The sequence below is a fragment of the Papio anubis genome, chromosome 1 (assembly GCF_008728515.1).
Source record: "Papio anubis isolate 15944 chromosome 1, Panubis1.0, whole genome shotgun sequence".
NCBI lineage: Eukaryota > Metazoa > Chordata > Mammalia > Primates > Cercopithecidae > Papio > Papio anubis.
The window spans coordinates 46,211,019-46,238,971 of NC_044976.1; the positions used below are offsets into that span (position 1 = coordinate 46,211,019).

Below are 27,953 nucleotides of genomic sequence, written 5' to 3' on the forward strand. Positions count from 1 at the left end.
GGAAATCTCTCTCCATCCACCAGTTCACACTCCCTTTCGCACCCGGCTGTAGAGGGTCCTTCCTTCAGGAGAACTTCTCTGAGCCATGGACTGCACAGGTCCCCTGCTAAGTGCCCCCAAAGCACCTGACACTTCCCAGGCCAAGCACTCCCCATTTTATTACTAACACTCGTCCTTCCGGCTTGAGGATGAATGCTCTGAGGGCAGGCAAATCCTCTGTCTTTGTCTTGACTGTTTTCCCAGAGCGCAGTGCCCAATGCACACACAGTAGATGCTTGAGGAATACTTGTAGGATGAATAAGTGAATGGAAAGCCACGTGAATCGCCCGTCACAGGACCCCCACCCCGAGCAGCTCCCTGCCAGAACCCAGTACCTCCCATGGTGCAGAGCTGGGAGGAGCTGGGCCTGCAGGACCCTGGGCCCAAATCATCTATCAGCACTGCGTAGGGGTGGAGGGCAGCTTGCTTCACAGGAAGGCTTCTCCGGCCTGGGGGACATTTCTTCAAAGGTTAGAGCCTGCCAGGCTCTGGCTGAGATTTATTTATTTATTCTCCTTGCTCCATCGGCAGCACCAAAGCCATGCTGACTACCTCCCGGCTTCCTGTTCAGTATTCTGAGTCTCCTAGGCCTCCAGCACTGAATCCTGTCTCCGGACACTGGGCTACTGAGCAGCAGGCATCCAAATAAACACAAGGTTTCCTGGAGCTGGGGACTGGCTCTGGGCTGGGAGCAGGGACCAGGGCTCTAGTCACCACTGGACCCTTCATTACGAACCTCTGGGTGAGTTATTTTCCTTCCCTGGGTCTTGGTTTACTCACCTTTGAAAAGAACTAATTTACACATTCATTGAACAAATATTTATTGAGCACTTATGTTGCAGATGCTGTTCCAGGCCCTGGAGGTACAGGAGTGAACACTGCAAATAAAGATCCCCACCCTAAAGGAGCTTTCATTCCAGCAGGAGAAAGCTGACCATAAAGAAACAAGAAGTAAACCATCCAGTATGTTGGAGAGTGATAGTTGCTATGGAGAAAATAAGGCAAAGAGGAATATAGGGTGTGTGTGTGTGTGTGTGTGTGTGTGTGTGTGTGTGTGTGTTGGGAGATGACATTTTATTATTATTATTTTAAATTTGTTTAGAGCTGGGACCCTGCTCTGTCGTCCAGGCTGGAGAGCAGGGGTGCAATCTCTGCTTGTGGCAGCCTTAGCCTCCTGGACTCAAATGATCCTCCTGCCTTAGCCTCCCAATAAACTAGGACAAGTTCATGCCATCACCCCCTACACCCCCACCCATTTTAGATAAGATGTCCAGGTAAGGCTGCAATGAGAGGTGACATTTGAGAAAAGGTCTGAAGGAGATGAGGGAGGGAGCCATGTGGGTATCTGAGAGAAGGGGGAACTGTAAGGGCAAAGGCCCTGAGGCAAAGCAGGCCCGATAGCTTTGCAGCCAGTGTGGCTGGAAATGCATGAGCAAGGGGTAGTGGGGCAATGGACCTGTGTTAGGCAGGGACCCAACAGCAACCAGGTGGCACAGTGCCAGTGAGATGAGTTCCAAAGAAGGAAATTCAGCTGAAAGAGTGACTGAAGAGCTGTGACTGTCAGGATATTCACGAAGGTGTGGGCAGGCCATAGTGAGGCAGCAGGGAGTAGCTGCATGGGGAAGCTTACCTGTCCCTAAACCTTTAGGGGAAGAGAGGGAACAGGGACCTGGACCCGGTAGAGCCACAGGCTTGAAAGGGAGCACAACTATGGCTGAGCATGGCCTGGACCATGGCAACGCCAGGGAAGGAGAAGGGTGGGTGGAGGTAAGAAATATTCAACTCCCTTTCCCTTCTGCCTGCCCATCTCCTGCCAGGGAGGACGAGACGGGAGCCCAGGTGGTGCTGTGTCAGCTCATGCACAGGGCAGGGCAGGGAGAGCGGAAAGTGGATCTGGAGAGGAAAGTGGAGAATTTCCAGGTGGGTGGTGGGCAGGGCCTGTAGAGCCCTGTGGTCTTTGAAGGCCTGTGGCTTCCTGCAGAGATGGGAAGTCACAGGGAGTCTGGGCAAAAGAATGCGGGGGGAACTGTGTTGATAATGGAATCTAGGGAGGCAGGGGTGAAGCAGGGAGGTCCAACTGAAGATGAAGGCAGCTCTGCCCTCTTCCCTTCCCCTCACCATCCCCCCATCACCCACCCAGTGCCCAGCCACAACTCAAGAAGCACGGACGTGGTCTCTAGTACAGCTGTCGCCTGCCCCGTGGACCTGGTGGTGCTGCCCACACCTCCATCTGCCCTGCAGTGGGCTGGCTGAACTCTCAGTGCTTTCCTGGGTGGGCATCGGGAAGCCTGACTCACCCTAGCTTTCTTTCCTTCTTTTCTCTGAATGCTTAGTTTCTCCACCCAAAGACCACCCTTAAAGATCCTAGTGTTCCTCCTCTGTCCTTCAAGTCATGCCAGGAAATGCTCATAAATCCGGAGCCACCCACATGATGAGATTAGCATTCTGCTGGGTAGGTAGGGAGGCTGATGGCTGGGACTGGTTGGGGCTGGTCCAGAGGCTTAGGGTCTCCGGGAAAGGAGTTTATGTGGGGTCCACCCTGTTGGAGGGCAAAGGGATCCCTTGGATTTTAGTTTTCAGTACAGCTAAGTCCAAGGGAGCTCAGAGATGCAGATTCTGGTGCTGTGGGCTTTGACCCAGACCAGCTGTGGGACCCACTCTCTGGGCCGCAGGGTTCCTCTGAAACATGAGGGTGTGGGAGTACCTTCTAGCTCTGGAAGACTTATTCCAGGAGTCCAATATTTCAGAACATTACACCTACCATTCCATGATTTCAACAGTCTATGTTTCCAAATACTTTACATGTGGAGGCTCATTTATTTTTCTTCAGAGCTCTGTGAGGGCAGCATTATTGAAAACCCAAGGCTCAGAGCGGTAAGTGACATCCCTTGTTCCCCAGTGATGGGGCTCCATACCCAGGGCCTCAACTCTGCCCAGGCTTAATGTATCAAGTTCTCTCTGCTTCTGCTGTGAATCTTCTATTTCTATTCTTCAGTAACTACCTCTGATTTCGTAAACTGAACACACTCTGTCTACAGAGGAAAATAATAAAACATATTGGAAAGTCCCGGAGAATCACCTACACCAACTTATCCTCAATTATAAAGCTCTGAGCAACTTTAAGGTGATGGAGGAGATGACAGAAGGAACAGGTAATTATCATGTGGTAAGTGAATGATAAAACACAGAGGTTGGGGGCCTCAGAGGGGGTTTCTGACCCAGCCTGGGAGTCGGTGAGGGAATCACAGGCTTCAGCTGGGTTGTGAAGATGAGTAGCGTTGAGAAGGAAAGCGTTCACCGCAGGCTGTGCATGGTAGCTCACATCTGTAATCCCAGCAATTTGGGGGGCTGAGGCAGGAGGATCCCGTAAGGCCAGGAGTTTGAGACAGGCCTGGGAAACACAGGGAGACCCCATCTCTAAAAACAACAACAACGAAGAGCCAGATATGGTGTCATGTGCCTGTAGTCCCAGCTACTCAGAAGGCTAAGGTGAGAGGATTGCTTGAGGCCAGGAGTTCAAGGCTGCAGTGAGCTATGATCTTACTACTATAGTGCAGCCTGGGCAACAGAGTGAGATTCTGTCTCAAAAGAAAAAACAAAGAAAGAAAGAAGAAGAAAGTGTTAACTGCAGAAGGATATGGAGGAGCATGGTGTGTTTAAAGATGAGCCAGCAGTCAGGGCTGGAAGACATCCAGTAGCGGAGGGTCTTCAATGTCATGCCATGGACCAGGCACTCAACCCAAGCAGCACACACGACCCTCTCTACCTGATCTTCAGACAGTGGACAAGTCACCTGTGGTGGTTGGAATGGATGAGAAATCAGAGACGAGCTGACTGAGGCCCATGGAGGGATAATGGTCTACACGGAAGGCGATCAGTCAGCGGTAGCCTTGGTTACCATTATCACTGTTATTGTTATGAAGCAGCTGCTTCCATTGGTTCGAAGGATGTCATTTTTACTTTTCCTGCTGTCTCAGACCTGCCCTGCTGACACAGCTGCCTAAACTTCAAAAGGCAAGTCTCCATTTTCATTTGCAAAATCAGTATGAAATTCCTAGAGGGCCCCTCTAATTTCTCTGGTCTGACCGCACAGCAATTACCAATTTGCAGAGGAGGGAGGGGGTCTCACAGGCCCTCCAGCAGTATGGGGACCTCTGCTCTGCCTTGGTCCTGGGCAGTAGCCAAGGAGGACTGGATTGGAGGGGGCACCTCCAGGTGGCCAGGGGTGGAAGGAGGAGTTGAGTGTGGGAGTGCTCAATACTGATGAGAGAAATCGTAACACGCCTCTCCACTCGTCCGCTAAGCCACTGGTTACCAAGCTTTCAGAGACAAACAGCAGCTGAAAGGGCAGAGATCTGACCCAGTTTCAAATCTAGGACCTGCTACATGCAGGCTGTGTGAAGTTCTTATTCTGGCTCTTTGGGGCAGGCCCTTCTCTTCCCTTTGCTGCGTCTCAGCTTACCCATCTGCCAAGTGGGGTGTATATTTGTCCTGCCTGCTTGAGACTAGCATTCTAAAAACCTCGTGGAGCAATACTGCCCTTCCTTAGGACACATACCCACCCCCACCCCCACACTTTAAGAAATCTCTGTTCCCTAAGCACTGGGGTGGGTCCCAGCTGCAGGAGATGTTCTGAAGAGAGGCTGGAATTCTGCATATGTGGATGAGATTTCCGTTCCCTCTTCAGTCTTCAGTATGGACTAGTGCTAGGCTTTGTGCTGGGTGCTGAGGCCATGGGACCAAATCAATACCCTATCCATCCTTAACGATGGATGGGTGGAGCAAGGGAGGAAGTTCAGGGAAGACTTGCGACAAGATCAAGTAACATTCATTAAAGCTTGGGCTAAGGGATGGATAAGGTGCAATGAGAGTCCAGCAAATGTGGGGGGCCACAAACAGGATTCACAAAGGAGGTGGCTCTGCAGCAATCCCCTGTGGGGGCATACATTTGCCACACAGAAGGGAAAGAAAAGGAATTCCAGGCCGTGTCAATAACCCATGCAGAGGAATGGGGGCTGGGGTGAAGTTGGCATGTACAGGGCTGTGTCAGTGACAGCAGGGGCTGGAGCAGGGGCCTGTGGCTGGTGGAGGTGAACATGGGATAGACCCAGAACAGGAAGTCGAGGTGGATCTGGGGCTCAGACTTTACGGACAATGGGATGCCACTGAATTTATTAAGCAGGGAGTGATCATCAGGCTTTCTCTTTAGAAGCTGCCCCTGGCTGCTGCATTGAGAAAGGCTTTAAGGAACACTGACTGTAGCAGGAGGCATTCTTGGCTCTGGACAAGGAGAGGTGAGAAGGCCCCAGTTGGGCCCCAGGGGCTTTGGGGAGGCATGGAGGAAGGGAGGGGCAGGTTAGAATTCCAAATCTTTCCTGGCTTGAATGTTTTAGAACTCTCCAACTCAGGGCTCTGAGGCTTTCCTGTTGCCCATCACTGCCCCCCTCCTTCCCCGACTTTTGAGTCTGCGCCTTCCTTCCTCCCTTCCCTTTTAGGAATCCTTGAGCCCCACTCGAGGGAGCGGTTGGACAAAGGCAGATGAGACCCAGAATGGCAGGAAGAAAAGAAGACTGCGTGGGACCGGCCTGGGACTCTAGTGCTGACAGTCCAGGGAACAGATACTCCTCCCAGGGTGCATCAAAGGAGACAGCTGTGCAGAACTTGGCCTCGCAGACAAAACTAAAATGCAGTGCCAACTTCTCCTGCTTTTTGCCTGTCTGAAGTCACAGGAGACACTTCCTGGCAACAGGATGGGGACGCTGGAGACTCTGGCACTGCAAGAGACTGTCAGGCGAGGGACGGTCCTTAGATCCTGCATGGGGCTTCTCATTGTGCAGAGAGAACGCTGAGCCCCAGAGAGGGCAGCAAAGTGCCCAAGGTCACACAGCAAGCCAGGGGATGCAGACGAAGGCAGGAACGATGGATCGGTCTGCTTCATTTGGGCAGCTCCGGTCTCCTATGCCCTCTTATCCCCTCCTTCCCCCTACCACAGAAAGGGAAAATGTTTTTAGACCCAAGGCAAAAGAATGTGAAACTGAAATCTGAGCCTTGGGTCTTGGGAAAAGAACACAGAGAAGTCAGACACATTCTGGATGAGCACAGATCTGCTTACACTGCAGATGGGAAATACTCAGGGCTATCCAAGGCCTCCTTGTTGTGCAGGTCTGACCCGGGAGGGCGGGTTGTGTGTGAAGCGATGGGAGCAGAGAGGGGCCCTCGAAGGAGCAGGTTAAAAGGGCCAGTCTGCTTCCAGGATTCACCTTGGGCAGAGGGAGGACTGCTCCAGCCTTTTAGCTCCCTGCCCAGAATCTTCTCAAGGAGCCTTAGGCTCATGCAGGCATTCCAGCATGGATCTGCCAGCAGGGACCCACCAGGTCAGAAGCAGGGGTCCCTGCTGGCCACCACTTGTCCACAGCCCAAGCACCATCCTGCCTTACCTGGAAGCTCACCTCCTCTAAGAAGGCCTTCCCTTCTGCTCCAGCCTATATTTGTCTTCCTCTTGTGTGAACTCCTGCAACTGGGAAGCACAGCTGCAGGCCAGAGTTTCTTTCTACCTGGGGCGTCTGGGGATCCAAGTGACTGACGGTTGTGTAAGAATGTGTGTGCACACATGTGTGGGCAAAAGAGAGATAGAGATGGTGACAGAGATAGATAGATAGATAGATAGATAGATAGATAGAGAGAGAGAGAGAGAGAAAGTCAGGAGTGTGGACTGTGCTTTGTGTTATCCCAGCCATCAAGAGACTCAACCACAGACTTATATTCACACATGTAACAAGCGTGGGTGTTTGTTCTTGGCCAGGTGCTGTGCAGGGTCCTGGGGAGACTGAGATTAATGGGACTTGGTTCCCTCCTTCCTGACACCAAGGAGCCCCATCAATCATTCTCCACGATCTGGTCTTAGACTGACTTGCCAGGCCCTTTGTGATCTGGTCTGGCTGTTCTTGTGTCTTCAATCTCACCCCCTTCCACGCTCTCTCTTTTACTTTTACTTCCCCTTGCTGCTGGAGGGTATGCACACACTGATCTCAGGCCCTGGGGCCCGGGGTTTGGGCTGTATCTTGAATCCTGAGCAGCCCTGACCTGAGGTAGGGCCCACTGGTTCTGGCCTAACGGGGAAAGGGGATGCTGTGTGTGGGTGAGACCATGGCACTCCCAGGCTTAAATCCCCCATGGCTCCCCTCTGCCCTGGGAATAACCATGAACTTCTTCAACATGAACTCTCAGAAGTACTTGGCAGGGACCTGTCTGCCTCCCTGGACTCCTCCTGCTCCCTGACCTCCTTGCTTTGTGTTTTTACAGTCTTTATGTGCTGTCCATATAGTTTTTTTGAATGTGCAATTTGTTTCCTGCTTCAGGACCTTTGCACGTGCTGGTCCTTCTTCCCAGTATGCCCTTCCCATCATCTCTCCCCTTTGCCTCCTTAACCTCTAATATTTCGGACAGTTGCTCAAGCACCACCTCCTGCACACTCCTTCCCTGATCCCCCAGATCCGCTCAGGGGCCCCTGTTTGAAGTTCTCCTACACCCTGGATTCTTTCTTCAGAGTACTCATAATTGTTTGTCTTTATATGCTTATGAGGTTAATAATTTGTTCCATGACAGGGAGTATGTGAAGTCTGTCACAAGTATTTCATTCAAATCCTGCCAACTCTGTGAGGTGGTTCCCAATTTTATCCCTATTTTACAGGTGAGGCAAAGGAGGCACAGAGTGGTTAAGTGACCTTCCTGAGGTCACACAGCAAGTAAGTGGTGGATGAATGAAAATAGTCTAGCAATTTTAGCCATGTGCCAGTCATCTACCGACTTCTCTGCAGACGTCATGAGAGTGGGGGCTATGTCAGTTTTACTCATTCTCATATCCCAGTACCTAGTCCAGGACCTGCCATTTGTAGCCACTCACTGAAGGGAAAAAGGGACTGGAGGAAGGAAGTGGGAAGGAAGGAAGAAGGGGAGGAGTGGCTGGTGTGCCAGCTGTTAGAGAGACATCCTTGAGCAGCCATTCCTACAGGAGTGGCCTCCAGATGCCATGTTTTCCATCCCCCCCCAATACCCCTGCTCCAGCTCCTGGATCCAGGAGAGCCAGTGTTCAAAACCAGTCAGTGTGCTTTCTCAAAAGAGGATGGAAGGAGCACACTGGGAACCAAGATGTGAGCCAGAGCACTCACATCTGGGTTCCCAGTGTGAAGCCAGGGCAAAAGCAACAGAACCTCGGGATTAGGGGACCTGAAACCGTGCGTCCAGAGGTCTTCAGCTGTGGGACCTCCCTTTTCAAAATACCTCCCCTTCCCTCTACCTCCAGCTCCCACTTCATCTCCTTGGTGGACAAGCCTCAGCTACAGGGAAGGACTTGTCAGTGTAGTGACAGGGAACTCATCACCTGCCTGGTTGCTCCATGCCCTCTCAGGGCATGGATGTCGGCTGTGAAGAGGATCTTCCTTCTCTGGTCCTGAAATCTGCACCCAGGAGGCTTCCTCTCTGCTGGGGGAGCCCAACTCCACCCAGCCTGCTCCCGGGACTGGTATCTGCTCCTCTAGGGATGAGGGCCCAGTCCCTTCAGCTGCTCATTGCGGGACGTACAAGGAGGCCTCACTGCCCTTTTTTGTGGCCAGGCTCCCGCCATCCCCAGCCGCACCCAGACCGGAGCTGTCCTGAGCCAGCCGCTATCAGGGCCATGGGCCCAGGAGCAGGCCTGGGAGGTCAGCAAGCCTGGGAGGCTTCCACCCCAGCTCCTCCACCCCTCCTTTGAAGGGGATCAGGTTCCCCCACAAACATAATTGAACAAAAATATGAGAGAGAAAAGGTCTTTGTTCTCCCATTTACAGCGTCAGAAAATATGTAACAAATTAGCCGTTTATGAGGTAAGAGAGCAGGGCTGTGCGCTGCAGCGGCGAGGAGGGCTGCGCATAAGGGGGCCTTTCAGCCGACTTCAGGGGTCGGCCAGGCCGGCGGGCGCTGCGGGGGACCGGCTCGCGCTGCGGGGGATCAGCTCTGCCCCAGGCCTGCCAGCACGGCCTGGCACCCATGGGATGGAGGGCTGGGAGGCCCTGGTTGACCTCTAGCTTGGACTCTGGGTGAGGCTTGGCAAATGGGGACGTGGTGCCCACCAGCCCAGGTGCACACAGCTCTTGGAAGTCAGGTGGCCAGGAGGGGGAGTGGGGACGGCAGGGATTCGTTCCCAAACATGCCACTCACCTGGTCCCCTGAGTAACCCAGAGTCCTTCTCCTTCTCGGGACCTGTTTTGCCATTTCTGACAAATGATCATTCACAATGATCTCTAATAGTTTGTCCAATGCTCTTGGGGCACCAGTGTCCAACTGCACAGACTTCAATGGCTTCCCTGCTGGTTTCTCTGAACCTTAGGAGCTGGGAGGTGGTTCTTGGTATTACACATGATTTTCCTCTCAAACACCTTTGATTTTTCTTCCGAGGTTTGTCCAGTGGAAGTATCAGCCAGTCATTAATTTCAGGGGAGGGTGCACGTGGAACCGGAAGGGGTGGCTAGCCAGGCAGGAGGCAGCCCCTCACCAGGGAGAGCCTTGCCATGGCCTTTAACTTGCTTCACTGGGTGTCCAGAATCACACGGTGGGTGGAATGAGAGCAGTTTGAATGACACCCGGTAGGCAGACAGTTTTGGTATTGAAGTACTGGGATTTCACGTCCTCTGGATTGTCTCGCTGTGGCTCCGATGCCTTTGACATGAACAGCTCACAAGTCCATCACTTGCATTCTGTGGCTTCTGGCATCTCCCGATTTGGAGTTTCTGATTCTGTGGTTAGACCATATGTTTCCAGGGCCTGGGCTTTTCGTTCTTTCTAATTTTTAAAAAATGTATGATTATTGTCTAGAGACATTATTTTTAAAAAGTATAAACCATCCCAGTGCTGACAAGCCTGTTGTGGGAGGACTCAGTATGATAAGGCATCTCAGGGCACTAGCATTTATCCTCCAGTACAATCTGGCAGGACTAGGGCACAGGGCCAGCGGCCACCCTGCAGGCTCACAGGGACAGGACTCCGCTCTGCAGTGAGCCCCAGGGATGGGACTCTCCAGCACTTTTCCCTCCAGTCGCTCCAGGGCGGGAGAATCATGGCCTATGCCAGTGGAGTGTAAGGAATCCCCTGGAAAAGCAGGGTGCTTGAATATCCTGAGTGTTTGGTCTGCAGTCACAAACACATCGCTTTCCTGGATCTGATTTTATTTATTTTGATTGGATCTTTAACAGCTCTTTACAAGGCTGAAACTGAAGCCGCCTGAGGCCCCCGGGAGACTTGCTAAAACTTCAACTGCACCCAGTTTAGCAGAGCAACTTGAAAGTTAATCAGCGGTGAGGGACAATTTGCCTCATTATTTCCAGCCCTGGAATTTCGCGGCAGATGGAATTTGGGGCCTGGTGTGGACACGGCAATGAACACAGCAAGGACTGTTGCCCCTTGGTATGGTCTTGTGGGGTCTGGGCCTGGACGGGCTGATATTCCCTCTGAAGATGAGCCATGCCAGGAAGGATTTCTGGCTTGAGGGAACAAGGGCAATAAGGCTGCCCCATCCCAGGTCCAGGCCAGTGTGGAGTAATCCTTAGATACACAATTCTGAGCATTATTTGGGCTGAGCCCTGCACTGGATTCTGGGGAAGCAGAGGTGGAATCCGATACAGTTGCATCCAATATAGGATGCAGACCAGAGACACTGGGGTAAATTCTCACAGGAGGGGAACACCTGTGGCTGGCACCTTCTGCATGAATCTGCAAAAGACAAATCTGCCCCGCTTGCCCTCACTTTCTCAATAAGGTCCACTCAGGCCCTTGACTTTAACGGTAACCCCCTCCCAGGCACTCTCACCTTCATACTCTGCCACACTCTCCACAGTACGTAGCACTGACCACCTTCTAACACACTATCTTAGTTCCTTGCTTATCATGTTTATTGTTGATCACATCACCTTCCACAGGAAGGTAAGACCCTCCTCCCATGAGGGCAGGAATGCTTGTTTTGTTCATTACTGTATCTCCAGCCCTAGCACATAAAATGCGCTCAATAAATGTCGTGAGAACAAATGAATGAACTGTGTGGCCTTTTATTACCACTTACCAGTTCCAGGCCCTCCTATGCAAATGCAGTCCCCCTGAGCCTCCATCCTTTCAGCAGCTGGGTGCTGGTGCCTGGGGAGAAGGCAAGGCGGTGCTTACACAGCAAGTGCAATTGCTTACTTTACAGAAAAGCTCAGAGAGGGGCAGGGGCCTGTCCAAGGTCACACAGCATGAGAACACATGTTTAGACAGACAGTGCGATATGCCTGGGCCTGGCCTACCCCAAGCTTAGTGAGGTACCAGGAAAGTGCCCCTAAAAGGAAGAAGTGGAAGCTCTCAGTGAGGTCAGCAGCGGTGGGCCTCAATAGGTGGGAATAGCAATGTTAAGGCAACAGATACCATTTATTCAATACTGAGAACTCCACACACACCACACATACACACACACAATCTTGCTTACTCTTCCCATAAGCCAGGAAGGAATTATGATTTCAGTTTTTAAAACAATAAGACTATGGCTCAGAGAGGTTGGATAAGTTGCTAAGGTCACTAGGGTAGTAGCAGGAAGTTCTGACCTCAAAGAGTTCTTTCCTTCCTCCTTGACCTTTGGACACCCACTGCCCTTGCATCCTCTGGGCATCTGTGTATCGTGATGGTGCCCTGTCTGGGTTCCCCTCCCCTTGATGCTCTCTTGCAGACCGCCCCCTTGCTCCATGAGCACAGGCTTTCACCCTCTGAGCTGAAAGGGCCTCCTGTTTCTCCCAGTAGTGTTCCAGAAATGCCAGGGCATCATTTTCACACGATGGTGCTACAGAGGCAGCAAGCCAGTCAGTGGCTACCCACCAGCGGCTGTTCTGTATAAGGCTCTGTGCTAGGAAGTCTTGAGAGGTGGACAGAGAAACATATTAGCAGTCAGAGGCCCTGGGTTCAAGTCCCCCTGTACATGGTTAGGGCCAATCAATTCACCTCTCATCTGAAAAAATGGATATAAGAAATCCCAGGACTATTTGAGGAATGAGGAGGGGGTGCCCACAGGAGTCTGACTCAGCTACAGGACTTGGTTGTGGGAGCAAAAATGAACAGCCCCAGATATCAGGACTGGAAGGAACCCGACTGTTTCTCCAGGGCGGGAGTTGCCTTGGCAATGCCCCTGACAGGCAGATGCTCAGGGCTGTGCCATGCCTCTGTGGCAGGAGCTCAGTACTCCCAAAGCAGCCTGCACATCCTTGGACCACTCCCATGTCTAGAATGCTTTTCACACTGAGCTTGACCCTGTCTGCCTGCCTCAGCCCAGCTCAGTGGCCCCTTAGGACTTGTCTGCACCCTGTGATCCTGGAAAGGCCTGTAGAGATTTAGGGCAGCAACTACCAGTGTCAGCCAGTCCTTCTCCAGCATGGATTCCAGGATACCCCTCAACCCTGGTCACCCTCTTGTATACCCTTCAGGCTGTCACCATCCCTCTTCAAAAGCAGCAGATGCAGATATTTGAGGAAAAAAAAATTCTACAGGGGCTGGAACAATGAGGCGCTGCTGATTAACTCTCAGCCAACCAGAAAACGTAATGAACCTCACTGCCTACCCATGCGGCCCTGGGTAATGTGTTCTCTCTCTCGTAGACATTCACACAGAGACGTGCACAAACACCTGCAAGCACACACTCTCAGTCATATTCATACTCTAAAACACACCACTGACATCTTACACAAAGGTAAGTTTCATGCACAGACACAAATAGATGTACACAGACCCCTAGGCGCGCGCACACACGCACACACACACACACACAGACACACATTCCTCCAGTGGAGATTCAGCTCACCACCGAGACCTGAGCAATCCACTACACATTGCTCTGGGTTCTCTTCCTCCTTCCCACACATCTGTGGGCTCGCTCTTGGGAAAGGACTCTTCACCTTTCTACTCTGGGCATCTATAAGTCCCAGAAATTAGGCCCCTGCCTGGTTTTTAGGTTCTGGAGTGAAGTGCAGATACCACCTCAACTATCTTGGCTCTCAAACAGGCTTTTCAGTACAGCGCCGGCTGAGCTCTGAGCTTCCCTGTCACAGGGGTGACGAGGGGAGGAGGGCAGGTGGAGAATCAGGCTGTGGAATCAAATTCTGGCTTTGCCACTTGCTCACTGTGTGACTTTGGGCCAGTCCCTTGACCTCACTGATGGCATTTTCTCATCTGTAAAATGGGGATGTCTTTCTTGCAGGGCTGCTGTGAAAGTCAGAGATAACACACATACTATGCTCTTCATTTGTTAATAACTCTTTTAATCCTATAAGGTAGCTACTCTTATTATCCCCATTTCAAAGACGAGAAAACAGAAGTTAAATCACAATACATGGTTGTGATGATAATTTGTAGCATTGCCCTTTCCCAAGATGCCTTTACATTTTAGTTCTAGCAGCTGAGCATCAGGACACTAGTAATAACACACTTGCGAGTATTAGCAACTCCTGATCCAGGTGGTCTTGTAGAAGGCTGTGGCCCCAACCAGCATGTCATACAGAGAGAGTGCCGCCTGGCCACACCCTCCGCTCCTGGATTATCTGAGTACCTCCAAGCTGCCATCTTCCCTGAAGGCCTCTCATCCCAGGGGTGGACTCCTGAGAGAAGAGTGGTGATGGCGACATGATGCTGGTGAGGCATACAGGGCACTGAAGTGACAGATGGGGCTGGCCCGGCAGATCCATCTGTGTGATAGGGTCTTGCCGTGCTCATGCATCCCCTGGGATGCCACAGGTTCTTGCCTGGAGATGTGCTGCAGGCTGGGAAGGCAGAGGTACTGAAAGCGTAGCTGCACGGGGGAAGCAGAGGCAGAAAATCCGCCAAGCTGCTGCAGCGTCAGCACATTCTTGGAACAAATGTACTGAAAAGCTGGTCCTCCGATTCTACTTCCAAGTGAGAATCAGGACCTTGCTGCCCCAGCAGGGTCGCGCCTGGGTCACTGACTGGGGCTGGAGGCTTCTGGGGGAAGAGGAGAGGCCTCGGAGCTCTGCCAGCGCCATTCTACAGAGGCAAGCCCCTCTGGCCCCATCTGGCTTCCCTGACCCAGGCTGCTGGCCTCTGACTGCATTCCCCTGGTGACGGGGAGCTCATTAGGGGCTTTGGGGAAGGTTGTTCCTCTGTAGGCATGCCTGGTTCTAGAGAATGGATGTGTGTGTTTGATGGGGCTGTCGGAGCAGGGGGAGGTGCAGACAGATGGGGAGGAGAGAGGCACATCCTTGCTACAGACTGAGAATGGGGTAGTAAGAGAGAGGCCTTCAACCCAGCTGAACAGGAAGGCAGATACTTTGTTACAGAGCAGCAGCATCAAGGCAGCAGAGGCCCATAAAGATCGTCTGTCTAGTCTAACCCTCTAGGTTTTCACCACATGGAACCAAGGCCCAGTATCAAAGCCTGTCAATTCCTACTTCAGAACTCTTTCTGTGGGGTAGCCATGTAAGGGGTGAGATTTGAGGGCTCCAGGAATCACTACCAACCTCAACAGGCTCTTCTGGGGCCTGCCTGCAATGGCTCCTTGCTCCCTCTTTGTTGGGAAGGCGGTAGGTGCCTGGTAATGTGGACAGCTTCTTGGGTCCCCTGCCTGGGGGAATGGGTGTATCTGAAGTCTGGAGGCCTGATTGCTGTCACTGGCCTTCAGAGGAAAGTTGGCAATTCTCTCATCCTTCCTGAGCCTGGATTTCCTCACGGTGAAGTGGGGGCTGCTCGTATCTTCTGCACAGGGTTGCTGTGAGGGTCAATGACACGTAAGGACATCACCCAGCACAGAGCCAGGCTCGCTTGCGTCCTCTTTCCTCTCTCCTTTTTTTGGAGAAGGCAGTGCCTGGGCAGGCCCAGCTCCTTAGGCAACACAGATCGGCAAATCCAGTTCCCACCAATTCCACAGAGGCAGGTCTGCGGGAATCCTTCAGCAACGTGAGCTACCAGCGCCCCCTCCACGGCCTGCAAATTCAACCCTGACCCTGGCGCCCACCTACTGACCACTCACTTTGTGCTGTACGTGCCCTTCGTCCCATGCTCTAACTGGTCAGACTGGTCTAACAATCCTGTGGGTGGATGGGGTTAACATGCCCACTTCATAGATGAGGAAACTGAGGCCCAGGCACACAGTTCACCTGGTAGGCAGAGGAAGTGGCACTCAAACCCATGTTTGTCTGATTTCAAAGCCCATGCCCTATTCATTCCGATCTCAAACTTGCTGGAAGCAGAGGACACAGGCAGAGAAGGCGTTCGTGGGAGAGAGGCCCCACAACCAAGAGGCTGAGGGCAGGTGCAGGATGAATTACTGAGGGTGACATTCGAGGCTCCTGGCCCTTTAATAGTTCCTTTCCTTCCTCTGTGTTCCATTGTTCCCAGGCCCAGAGCTGCCTGTGGAGCTGCTAATCATGGGCAGTTACCACAGTGGCACATCATAAATAGTCTGTAAAGGGCTCAGGGAGCTCAGCCCACACCCTCAGAGCCAGGCAGCACCCCCCAACATACGCACATCCACACAGCTGCCCGCAGGAGGACGCCAGCTCGGCCAGCACAGCCCTGGCTTTGCACTGTCTTCTTCATGGCCAGAAGTCCCTGCGACGAAGATGAACCGCCAGCCCAATTTTACCCACGGGGGATCGCAGGCTCAGAGAGAGGGGTGACTTTGCCAAGGTCACAGAGTGGGCTGCGGGAGGAGCAGGCCTGGATGTCTTTGTTTCACAGAACGACATGAGCAGGAATAAAGGCAGGCCCCACTGTGCTTTCCAAAGCTCTTCCAAATCTGGGGTCTCGCTAATTCTCACAATAGCCATTTTGCAAATGCAGAGAGTAAGGCTCAGAGAAAGAAAGCCAAAGTCCATCACCAGCCCCGCTGATGGAATGACCTTCCCACAGCAAAACTCCAACTGCACTGCCTTGCTCCAAGCCCAGTGTGGCTCCCACTGCCTCTTTATCCTCCACAGCCTGTCACCTCCTTCTTATATTCACCATGCCCTTATTCACACCATGGTTCTGAAAAGCCAAATAACAACTCATGAGTCCCCCAAGACCCCATTCTCTTTTACTCCTCCACACTTTTGTTAAGCTATGCCCTCTGCCTAGAAGGGCCTCCTGGAAATCTCCACCTGGCTGACACCCACCTGCACTGAGCACCCATCATTCTTTACCTGGGCACAGCTCCCAAAACCCAGCCTGGTGCAGAGTAGGTGCCCAGAAAGGCCTTCACTTCGAGAATCACTATCTATACTCTCAAAAGGCACCCACTCTCCCAACCCTTACTTCAGGAGGTTCAGGAAATCCTCAGGGTGGGCACTGAGCCGGGAGGAAGTGGCTGAGTTCCCAGCACGTAGTTCTACTCTTAAGGAAGGGAAAGCGACTCCGTGAGGCTGTAACAGTGTATAGGGCCTTGGACTGGGAGTCAGGAGCCTGGGTTCATGTTCCACCTCTACCGCTAATTTGTTATGTGGCACTGGGCAAGTCGCCAACCCTTGCTGGGTTTTGGTTTCCTCACCTGTTCAATGGGGAGAGGTTAGAGGCTCCAACAGAATGGAGACCAGGTCTATTTGTTCACCGATGCAGGTCCCCCATGCCTGGCAAATGGTAGATGCCCAGGAAACATTTATTTACCCAATGGCAGTGGTTCTCAGTTGGGCAAGTGAGGTTGGAAGGTCGCATGTAGTTTGAAAGTCTAGCAGCCCAACTGGCTTGAAGGGGACTGTGGTGAGCTCCATCCATCACACATACATCAAGGCAGAAGGGCTGGGCTGGAGCTGAGCCACACACTTAACTGTGGTCAAAGGAGAAATACCTGTCTTTCTAGATGAAAGGACATTTCTAATTTTACCATTGTGTTTGGTTGTGGTTTAGTTCATGACATATAATTAATTTAGTATCAAACGTATTTAAGTGGGGTACAAATCTGGGGTCTCACTAATTCTCACAGCATCATTATATCATTACATATGTGATATATAATGTATTTTACATATGTAATTTATTTTAAAATATTTATTTATTTCAAAGAAATAAAAGAGAGTTTGAGGGGCTCAAGTTGCATTAAAAGGAGCCATGATGTTAAATATACAAAGAGTTGAGAAACACTGTCTTAGGTGAAGGGATGTTTCTAGGAGCCATTTTTTTGGTTGCTGTTTTTTTTTTTTTTTTTTTTTGAGACAGGATTTCACTCTGTCACCTAGCCTGGAGTGCACTGGCGTGATCATAACTCACTGCAGCCTCAAACTCATGAGCCCAAGCAATCCTCCTGCTTCAGCCTCCCGAACAGTTAGGACTACAGGTATGTGCCATCATACCTGGCTAATTTTTAATTTTTAATAGAGATGCGGTCTTGTTATGTTGCCCAGGCTGGTCTCAAACTCCTAGCCTCAAGTGATCCTCCCGCCTTGGCCTCCCAAAGGGTCGGGATTACAGGTGTGAGCCACTGTGCCCGGCCTAGGGAGGCATTCTTGGAGATGATGATGTTTAGGAAGCCATCAGGAAGTACTGGGGCAGGACTCTTGAGTTCCAGTTCTGTAGTGACCCTCACATGCTGTGGGGCCTAGGGCAAAGATGGGAAAGCTTTGCTCTAGGCTCTGCCAAGGGGTCCACACTCCATGGAGGACTGGGTATGAATGGGTGTGTGACTGTAGGGTGGGGAGGGCGAGGATGCAGCAGGGGCCTTGCTGGGGCTGCTGGGGATGCCACCCAGACTCTTTACTCCCTGTAATGCCATCTATCCTAGCAGGCTCCCCAGATTCAGCCTCCGGCTCATAGGGTGTGTAATGGAGGAGACAGCCGGGGAATTCCCCAGCTCATCAGCTCAGGGCTCCGGAAACATGAATGCATCAGGGAAATCTGCAGGCAGTGCCGAAGACACGCTTGATTTCTCAAATCGCGGGGCACATTTTCAGCATCTGCATGTGCTCTGCAGTGGGACCACCTAGGTTGGAATGCCTCTGTCTGTGTGGCCCATGGCAAGACCCTTATCTCTCTGCTCTACATGCAGGGCCTTTAAATTGCTGGGACATGAAACACTTGGGGTGGAGCTGGCCAAGGGAGCTCCTAAAAGATCCAGAGCCTGGAAGAAGCATTTCCCTCCCTTCAGATTCACAGCACCTGACGTGTCTTGTTTGTGGTGAGGTCAAGGCCCACAGCCCTGAGAAAACAAACGGCAAATTGAGAAGGGGCCTTTTAGGGAAAAATAATCAGAAGAGCCACTTGTCACTGCTCTGAGAATGGGAGCTGAGGCCCCAGCAAGGGACAACCACCAACACTTTGGCCCACAGTGAGGTACTCCTCTTTTTAAACAGGAGGGATTTAAACATGGTTTGAGTCAAGCTGAGCCACCACCACCTGGGGACTGCTACTCCAAGGCTCGGTCAAGTGAGCTGGGATGCAGGGGCATAAGAAGGTGGGAGTCCAGCAAGGTCAGAAGGCTTGGCCACCCTTCAGCCCAGGCACCTCAGGCTGGGAAGGCTGGGACCCTCAGTTTCCTCCTGTTCACTGGGGCAGTGAGCCCTTCCTTGCAGGCCTGCCTGAGGTATTAACAACACACATACAAACGGGCGCGTAAGGGCTCAGGCCAGGGCGACCCACAGTAGGTGTGACCTAAATAGCCGATGTTTTCTCCTCTCTAGGGCTCCTGGGTTCTAGCTCTCACCCCCTGTGGCCCCACCCCCATGGGCATCACTGCCCCCCTTGCTGGCTGGTCCTTGGAATTCTGAAGTCTTTCAAACTCCCCTCCCTCCTCACAAACAGGCTCCTGAACTGAAAATCCCCCACCAAGTCCCCGGCATCCCCCTATGCGGGCGACGGGGACAGTACAGGCTGGAGGGGTGACTGGCAACCACATCACTTGCCCCTCCTGTCTTCCCATCCCCTTTAATTGGGCTGGAAGATCACTGTGAGTGGATGGTGCATGAGGGCTGCTCGATCAGCAGCTGCTGCAGACTTTAAGGAACACATGACCTACAGTTTGTAGAATAAATAATAAAGGAAAAATATTCAGCAAATGATTCCCTTTTGTGGCCAGAGCATGCCGAGACCAGAGGTATAAGTCCCCTTGGTCAGGAACTCTAAGTGGCCCCTTGTCAGGATTTGGGGTCCCAGAGGGGCTTCTCCATCCTCAGCCTCTCTCAGAAGCTGTCTCTGGTCTTTTCTATTGTAGATGGACTGAATTTAACCCAATGGCAACATTGGGTGAGCCTCAACATTAAGCACCCACATCCTAGAAAGTGGAGCCCTTAAAAGATCAGGGAGTTTTAGACTCTCACCTGACAGGTGCCACCTAGAGCGGTCTCACAGCACACAGGTGGCAGAGGCAGGGCTATGACCCGGTCCCCTTCCCCACGAGCCTCTCAAGCTCCACAGCCTGCCTCTGTCCTGTGCACACCTACTGTGCGTCTGCATCGGCCAATGCTACGGATGCAGGAACCATGGCTGGAGGACAATGTTTTCATTTGAGGCCTACCCTGAGCCTGTGATATGGGGAGGGCAGGGAGGGTCATTACTGCTGAGGATACTGAGGATGACTGGCCCCAGGGACCCCAGAGAGGTCCTGTGCCTGCCTTGTCCCTTATATTGGGACATCAGTCCTGGTCTGGTCTTGGCTTTTCAAATGCTTACAAGAGGCTAATTTTAAATATCCCAGGGGACAAGAAGGAAGGAATGTGCTGGCTTCTCAAACCTCGAGCTGCCCATAGAGTTCTTCTTTCAAGGAGTAGTCTCCAGCCAGCTCCTGGAGGGGCTTCACTCACCCCCACTCCCCTGGGAGAGGGGCTCAGCTAGGGCAGGCTGTGAGCGGAGCCCAGGTGTTTAGAAGCTGCAGCATGAGGAACCTGAGGTTGCAGCTCAGCTCCTACGCAGCCTAGGAGTGACTGCTGGCATATCACTCCTGTGCACCAGACTCCTCGCTGCCGATGGGGTGCATAATCCACATCCATCTGCAGGAGCAGATGCCCTGGGCTGGGGTCAGCCTGGACTCCATCCTCTCCATCACCACTGCCTGCCAGATCCCCAAGCCTACCTCCCAAATCTTCAACCCAGAACTCCTCTCTGTCACCGCTCTCATGCTCAGGCCACTTTCCTGGTCCTCCCTTCCTTATCCTGTCCCCTTCACTTCACTCTTCATCAGTTCTAAGATTTAAATTGGAACACAAGCACCTATGGCACATTCAATGACTTCCCATGAATAAATTCATGCATGACACTTAGGACACTCTAAAAAATATTACCAACCACAAAAAGTCCTTTACTGCACCCCATTGTTCTCAGGAGAAAGTCAGTGGCCCCATGGCCACTGGCCCCTATGGCCACTTCTTCTTGGTCTCTTGTCACTACTCACCCCATGGTTTTGCCTGGCTATGCTGGGCTTCTTTGTGTCAGGCCTTCTCTGGTCTCTGGGCCTTAAACTTTCTTCTCTCTTTCCTGCCACCCTCAAGCCTCTTCCATGACCCCCTCTGCCTAAATTCCATCCATCCTTAGAATTCCCAGCTAAGTATTACTCTCGAGACCCTTTCCTGCCTGGTCAGAAGTCCTCCTGTGCTCTTGACTCTCCAGCTGCTCTTCCTGGGGTCTCACTGCCTTGCCCCAGGATGTCCCCCTCCCAGATGGGACCTCCCTGAAGGCAGCAGCATTGCACCCTCATTCACCCCTTGCCCCGTTCCCAGCCCCAAGGATGGGCCTGGCCCAGAGGATGGCCCTCAACACATCTTTGATGAACACATGAAAGACAAGTTGCCTGTAATAATATTAAATTCTAGACCCTTGGGGAGACAGTAAGGACAGAGAGATCACAGGGGCTGCATATGCACCAGACATTTGCTACCAAGAAATGAAGTAACTTCATAAATTCACTTTCATGAGAAAACCCACCAAGCTGGGAATCAGAAGGAACTGGGTTCTAGTCCCAGCTCTGCCTCAAAGCCAAGTCACCTTCATTGTCTAGGGCCTTGGTTTCCCCTCCTAACAAAAGAGATGTGCCCCTGCTTTGCACATCTTTGAGGATTAAACAACATAAGAGTGGTGAAAGGAGGCTTTGACAAGTACAAAGCTCTAGTCAGACATATAGGATGACGGATATTATTCAGGCACAAAGAGCGGTTTCTCCAAGGGCTGTTATCTCTTTTCTATTTTCTTTCAAGGAAATGGCTTAGCCCAGCCTGCCTCCATTATTGTTGGCACTGTGAGCCAGGGAAAGAGGGAGGCAGAGAGGGAGAAGGAATCTTTAAGAGAGACTCTCTGGGGGACACTAATATTTTTAATAGTTTGTGGGTTATGAAGCAAATCTCTGTTCTCCGTATTATATATCTCAGCCGAGCCCGAAGAATGTTTCCAGCGTCTTTAATGAAACTGAAGCAGTAACCCAGCAGAGAGAGAGAAAGGCAGAAAGAGGAGATTTATTTGCAGAGATGTTTGCTCAGAGAAAGGTGAAAGCGGCCAGAGGCAGGGGGCCCGACTGAGCCACATTCCCCTAGCCCTTGAGTGCCCTGATTCTGTCCTTGGTTGTTGCCAGACCACCTGTCCTCACCTTTGAAGAGTAGAGGCAGTTACGTGTGCTGGTCTCCTCTCCCCATGGCTGGGGGGCGCCTATGCTTTTCCCTCTAATTGTCTGGAGATGGGGGCAAACTCACCAACAGTTGGGGGGACTGGTTTTTACAGCACGTAAGAAAGCCGGCTGTAGCCCAGAGCCTCGGTGGGAGAGCAGAATTATTAATAGGTCCTACTGAGGCCTCGGGAAAAATGCAAGACTGCATGGAGTTTAAAAGGTCAGCGTGAATAACAAAAACAGACTTTCTGGGGAGTCAGAATGGATTTAAAATACACTCAGAGGAGCCTGGGGCTCCTTTGCTGCTGTGGGCGCAGCGTGAACGTCTTTTGTGTGTTCGCAGGCGTGTGTGTATACACCTTCAGGATCTGGAGACATTTGTCAGCTCCCAGGGAGCTTGCAGCCTCACAGCGTGTGTGCTCTGGACAACTTTTAGGTGCCAAGAACGGCGGCTCAGTGGCACAGCTGCGGTATGCTGGGTGATCACTCCCCGCTCTCTTTATAAAGAGAGGAGAGTGGATTAATTGGTCTTAAGGACATTTCCAATTTGAAAGTCGAAGCCGTGGAGGATGGAGAGAACCTTTCAAATCATCAGCTGGTCGCGAACTGGCTAGGTGACTCTGGGTGAGCTGGCATGCTCCTTGGCCTGGGTGTGTAGTTCCCATCCACAGGGCTACTGCAGGACGACTGGCACACTGAGCACCTGGCTCTTTCTCCCCTTGCCAGACCTCTTCTTCCAGTCTGTCCTCGCTCATCCTTTACTCAAACTTTAGAAGAGTCATTCAATTAGATGAGTGTTTACTGAACACCTACTGTGTGCCCCAAGTGCTGTTCTAGGCACTGTGATACAGAAAAAATTCCTATGGTCTGGAGCTTATTTTATGATCACTGGTGTCTGCCTGTCCTGGAGTCATGTGAGTCAGACTCTTAAAGAAGAGGTTGGGCTGGGTGCGGTGGCTCATGCCTGTAATCCCAGCACTTTGGGAGGCCAAGGTGGGCGGATCATGAGGTGAGGAGATCGAGACCATCCTGGCTAATACGGTGAAACCCCGTCTTTACTAAAAAAATACAAAAAAAATTAGCTGGGCTTGGTAGCGGGTGCCTGTAGTCCCAGCTACTCGGCAGGCTGAGGCAGGAGAATGGCATGAACCCAGGAGGCGGAGCTTGCAGTGAGCCAAGATCGTGCCACTGCACTCCAGCCTGGGTGACAGAGCGAGACTCCATCTCAAAAAAAAAAAGAGGTCAGACGTGGGTCCGGTCAGACCAGTCATGACCACAGGGGAGGCACATCATCTCTCAGAACCTTGGCTTCCTAAACTGCAGAATAGGGATAACAATAGCAATCCTCTTTTGGGGAATGATTTAAATGCATGGGACTAGTAGGGACTTAGCAAATATTTGTTAGTGGATGACTAATAGGTACAAAAACATTTACAAATTTAATGGCTATAATTCTTCCTTCCTGTCTCCCTTTTATAGTCTTCTGCAGGTGCTGAAGGGCTGCACTGTGACTATCAGGAAACCCTAGTAAGTCCCAATAATTTTATAATAGTGGGGACTAACATTACTTGAGCACCTGCTGTCTACGAGTCCTGATGCTGGGTGCTAGGGGCATAGAGAAGAATCTGGTAGTTTCTTTGTTCTTTTTATATTTGGTGTGGTTAGGGAGACACAGTTGCAGTCACTAGCTATTTGGGGCTCTCAGAGTGTGGCAGAGGGAGACATGGGAGTTTGTGAGGACCTGGGAAGGCACCTAACTCTGCTTTGAGGAGCTGGGAAAGCTTTGTGACTCTCTGAAAAAGTGACCCTCCACCTGGCTGTCACAGTCATAGGCTCCTAGTCTCAGAGGGTCCTTATTTAATAAGATCCTCCTCTTTATTTTACAGCTATAGAAATTCGGACCATATAAATTGTGTGGTAAGTGGCAAAATTCATTAGGATTGACTCCCAGGCTTATAACTCCTTGAAACTTGTATTTTAGCAAATCAGAATTCATCTAAATACAGATGCTTGGACCAGGCAATGATGTAGTCATCATTGATGACTGGAATCCCAGGCTCTGTGGGGGATGGTGGCAGAGAGGTTCTGAGCCAGAGAGTCTTGATCTGACTCCTGATATGCCAAGGAATTCTGAGTCCAGATTTACCTGGCCCTGGGCTCTTAGGTAGCAGGGGAAAGGACATGTCACAGGTGAGAAGAAGATGTGGAGTTAAGATAAAGTCTCAGGTCCTACCTGGCTGAGCAGGTCAAAAGGTGCAGCCTAGAGAAGAGGTTGACATTTAAAAACTAAAAACAACTTTCCCAGATAGGGCAGTAGCACTTGGCTGAATTAAGATAACCATGACCCTGGTCAAAGGTCTGGCTGGGAAATTATCATTGGCAGAAGAGGTTGTCAGGAGACAGAAGATGCTGGGATGGGTGAAGACATGCTTAGTCCTTCCCTCTTGGTAGCTGGAGTAATCTGGAATCTCACTGCTTCTAGTAACATTTACCTGTTTTTCAGTCTACCTTAATCATGCCCTTCTGAGGGCTTCTATGATCCTTATTATACCCATACCTTTTGGCACTTAGTAGATCTTCAGGACATTGCCTTCTGCTTTCTCTTATATCCAACTTGCCCTTTCACACCTGTATGTTCTGCCTCCTGGCAAAAGTGGAAGGAGGTGGATATCAGTGAACCATCTGGCGGACTAAGGACTTCTGAAAATTTTCCCCTTCATAAAGCAACAAGAACACAGACAAAAATGGTCAGAATAAACTTTTTCAGAACTCTGGAAACTAACCAAAGGCTTGCAGGATTCCAGGGAACATTAAGCAATGAAATCTCAGTAAAAACAGTAAGCTTTGTGGCGTTTTAACTTGCCCTATTTCCCATACGCCTTCAGCAGTAGCCTTGAAAACCAACACCTGCAATCCCAGTGAAAACCAGCAGCCTGGCAGTCACTGGCGAAGGAAAAACTGGGTTGGAACTCCTTCAAAATCTCATTCCCAGAGAACTGTCACTGTTTGACCCATCTGATGGTTCTCTGGACGATCCTACCCTCAATGCTGTCTGTATTTGATCTGACCTAAAGCTTGCTTAGTGCTAACAGCATTTTCCCCAGGGGTGTTTGTTGAAGACAATCAGAGTCAAATTTTTGAACATCACAGCAGTCTGAGGCATTTGAAAACAGTTAGATCATACAAGAGACTAACCAAAAAGCTTAAAAGGAAAAGCTAGGAAATAAGACATCCACAGGGGGCTCTGAAAAGCTCCAACATATTCCTGAGAATCTAGAAGGCTGCATGCAAGCATAGGGCTGTATAAATGCCCAGAGCTATGTACATGCTCAGGAAAAGACCTGAGAAGGCTCTAAGCTCTCACTTCTGCTAACCCTGAGGCTTTAAAACAGGAAGTGAAGGCTAAGGCAGAGTTGTAAACTGCATGGATGGGTGTTAAGGATGTGCTCCAACACACACACACACACACACACACACACAGAGCCCTTCAGCAAAGATTGAGGGACTTATTGGTTCCAGACATTTAAATACATCTCTGTGTAATCATTAGCTGATCACAAAGCTAACTGAGCAGAGACTTCAATGGCTTTACAGACTTTACAGAATTAGTTCAGGGAGACGGGTGGATCACGAGGTCAGGAGATCAAGACCATCCTGGCGAACACGGTGAAACCCCGTCTCTACTAAAAAATACAAAAAACTAGCCGGGCGAGATGGCGGGCGCCTGTAGTCCCAGCTACTCGGGAGGCTGAGGCAGGAGAATGGCGTGAACCCGGGAGGCGGAGCTTGCAGTGAGCTGAGATCTGGCCACTGCACTCCAGCCTGGGCGGCAGAGCGAGACTCCGTCTCAAAAAAAAAAAAAAAAAAAATAGTGACAACAAATAGCAAAGGCAACAACAAATCCTGAGAAGGGAAAAGAATCTGATTTCCAGATTTGCCACATTATATTCTTTTAAGTGCCAAATTTTCAACAAAAAATATTACTAGAAATACATAGAAACAAGAAAATATGAGCCATAAATAGGAGAAAAAAGCAGTTAATAAGGAGAATCTTTGAGGAAGTCCAGAAGTTGGACTTACTAGGTGAAGACTTTAAATCAGCTATTTTAATATGATCATGGAACTAGGTAACCATGTCTGAAGAACTAAAGAAATGTATGAGAATTATGCCTCATCACATATAGAACAGTAATAAACAGAAATTATTTTAGAGAAAGAACCAAATAAACATTCACATATTATATAGTTGAAAAGTACAATAACTGAAATGAAAAATTCACTAGAGGAGCTCAAAATGTTTTAGCAGGCAGAAGAATCAACAAATTTGAAGATAGGCCAATTGGGATTATTCAGTCCGAGGAACAAAAAGATAAAAGAATTTAAAAAATGAACAAACATGGCACACCATCAAGTGTACCAACATATGCATACTGGGAGTTCAAGAAGGAAAGAAAAGAAAGAAGGATAAAGGATTTTGATGAAATAATGGCTGAACACTGCCCAAATCTGATTTAAAAACATTAATCTACACAGCTAAGAAGCTCAATGAACTTCAAGTATGATAAATTCAAAGAGATCCACACCTAGACATACCATAATCAAACTGTCAAAAGCCAAAGACAGAAAGAACCTTGAAAGGAGCAAGAGACAACTGAACCATCAGTTCACTTGATCAAAGCTCAGTAAGATTAATGGCTGATTTCTCATCAGAAATCATGGAGGCCAGAAGGTGATATATTAAAAAGTGCTAAAAGGAAAAGAATGTCAAGGAAGAATTCTATATCCAGCAAAACTATCTCTCAATAACAAAGAAGAAATTAAGATATTCTCAGATGAACAAATATTCAGATAATTTGTAACCAACATACCTTCCCCTCACTAAATGCTAAAGTGAATCCTTCAGGCTGAAATGAAAGGACACTAGACAGTAACATAAACCCAGAAAGAAATAAAGGGGTACCAGTAAAGATAACTATGTAGGTAAGTATAAAAGACAGTACAAATGAAAAATGAATTTTGAAGGGCTCTGGTTCTTAGTTCATTTATTCATTTGTAACTTTTTTCCACTGTCTGATTTAAAAGGCATAAAAGCAGTTACAAATCTATGCTGATGGGTTATATAAGGTACAAGGATGCAATTTGTATGACAATAATGGCACAAAGGAGGAGAGGAAAAGGAGCTATATATAAAAAGTTCTTATATATTATTGTAATTAAGTTGATATAAATATGAATTTATAATTCCCAGAGCAACTACTAGGAAAATTAACTCAAAATGCAAGTAGTCATAGACCTGGGTTCACATGACAGAGCTGTCATTTCAGTCTAGTTGACCTTGGGCAAGTCCTCCAGGATTGTAAGAAATAAAATGCCCCATTTTTTAATCTTAGTTTCCTTATCTTTCAAATGAGTATAACTATGCACAATCCAAGGTTTATCTATATCCCTAATAAGGTAATGAGTGTGCTGTGCATGTCAAAGAGAAGAGACTGACCTCCAGTGGACTCTGGGAGGCCACCCTTGTGGCCTGGCCTGAATCTTGCCCCTCAGCCTTCTTAGCTGTGTGACTTGGGGCAATCATTCAACTTCTCAGAGCCCCAGTTCTTTCTTTTGTGTAAAGGAGAAACAACAGCCCCTCATCTGGAGACTGCATGGAATTATGTGTGTTGTCCTTAAAGCAGAGTGCTTGGCATATAGTAGGTATCCAATAAATGCTGGTATCCCAGAAATGTTGGTGATTATTCTTAACTGTGAGCAATCAAAGAGGACAGTGATGCATTCATAGACAGAATGTTTTTGTCCCCTCAAAGTTCATTGTTGGAACCTAGTTCCCACTGTGATAGTATTTCTAGGTGGGGCATTTGGGACGTAATTAGGTCAAGTGGGCGGAGCCCTCATGAATGAGATTAGTACTCGTAAAAGAGACACCAGAGAGGTCCTCTGCCCCTTCCACCATGTGAGGACACAGCTAGAAGACTGCCTTTTATGAACCAGGAAGCACACCCTTACCAGACACTGTATCTGCTGGTGCCTTGATCTTGGACTTCCTGTCCTCCAGAACTGTAAGAAATAAATTTCTGTTGTTTATAAGTCACCCAGTCTACGGCATTCAGGTCCAGTAGCCCAAATGGACTAAGAAACCCTCTTAATCTGGGGTGCCCCAAAGCCTGTCATAGACTGGCTTCCTATTAGGTGGGGTGTTTGTTCACCGAACTGAAATTCACTGGCCTTTTTGTCATCCAGAGAGAAGCCTAAAATCCTGTGAAAGTTCACACCACAGGGGAGAGCACTGGGGCTCAGGAAGCCAGGACTGGGATGAGAAGAGTTGCTGGTGGGATCCAACCCTTTCCCTTGCTGGGCT

At 50.1% G+C, this 27,953-nt stretch overlaps 1 protein-coding gene and 1 long non-coding RNA gene across 4 annotated transcripts in view; one reads left to right on the forward strand and one right to left on the reverse strand.

Annotated features, from left to right (window-relative positions):
- The window catches only part of TRABD2B (TraB domain containing 2B), a 229,714-nt gene that overhangs the window by 47,854 nt on the left and 153,907 nt on the right, over positions 1-27,953 (reverse strand). The gene's annotated exons all lie outside the window — the stretch shown is intronic.
- Positions 5,248-10,456, forward strand: LOC116275777. The gene is made up of 3 exons (XR_004185077.1): positions 5,248-5,333; positions 5,535-5,917; positions 10,266-10,456. It is a non-coding gene; the product is annotated as an uncharacterized LOC116275777 (long non-coding RNA).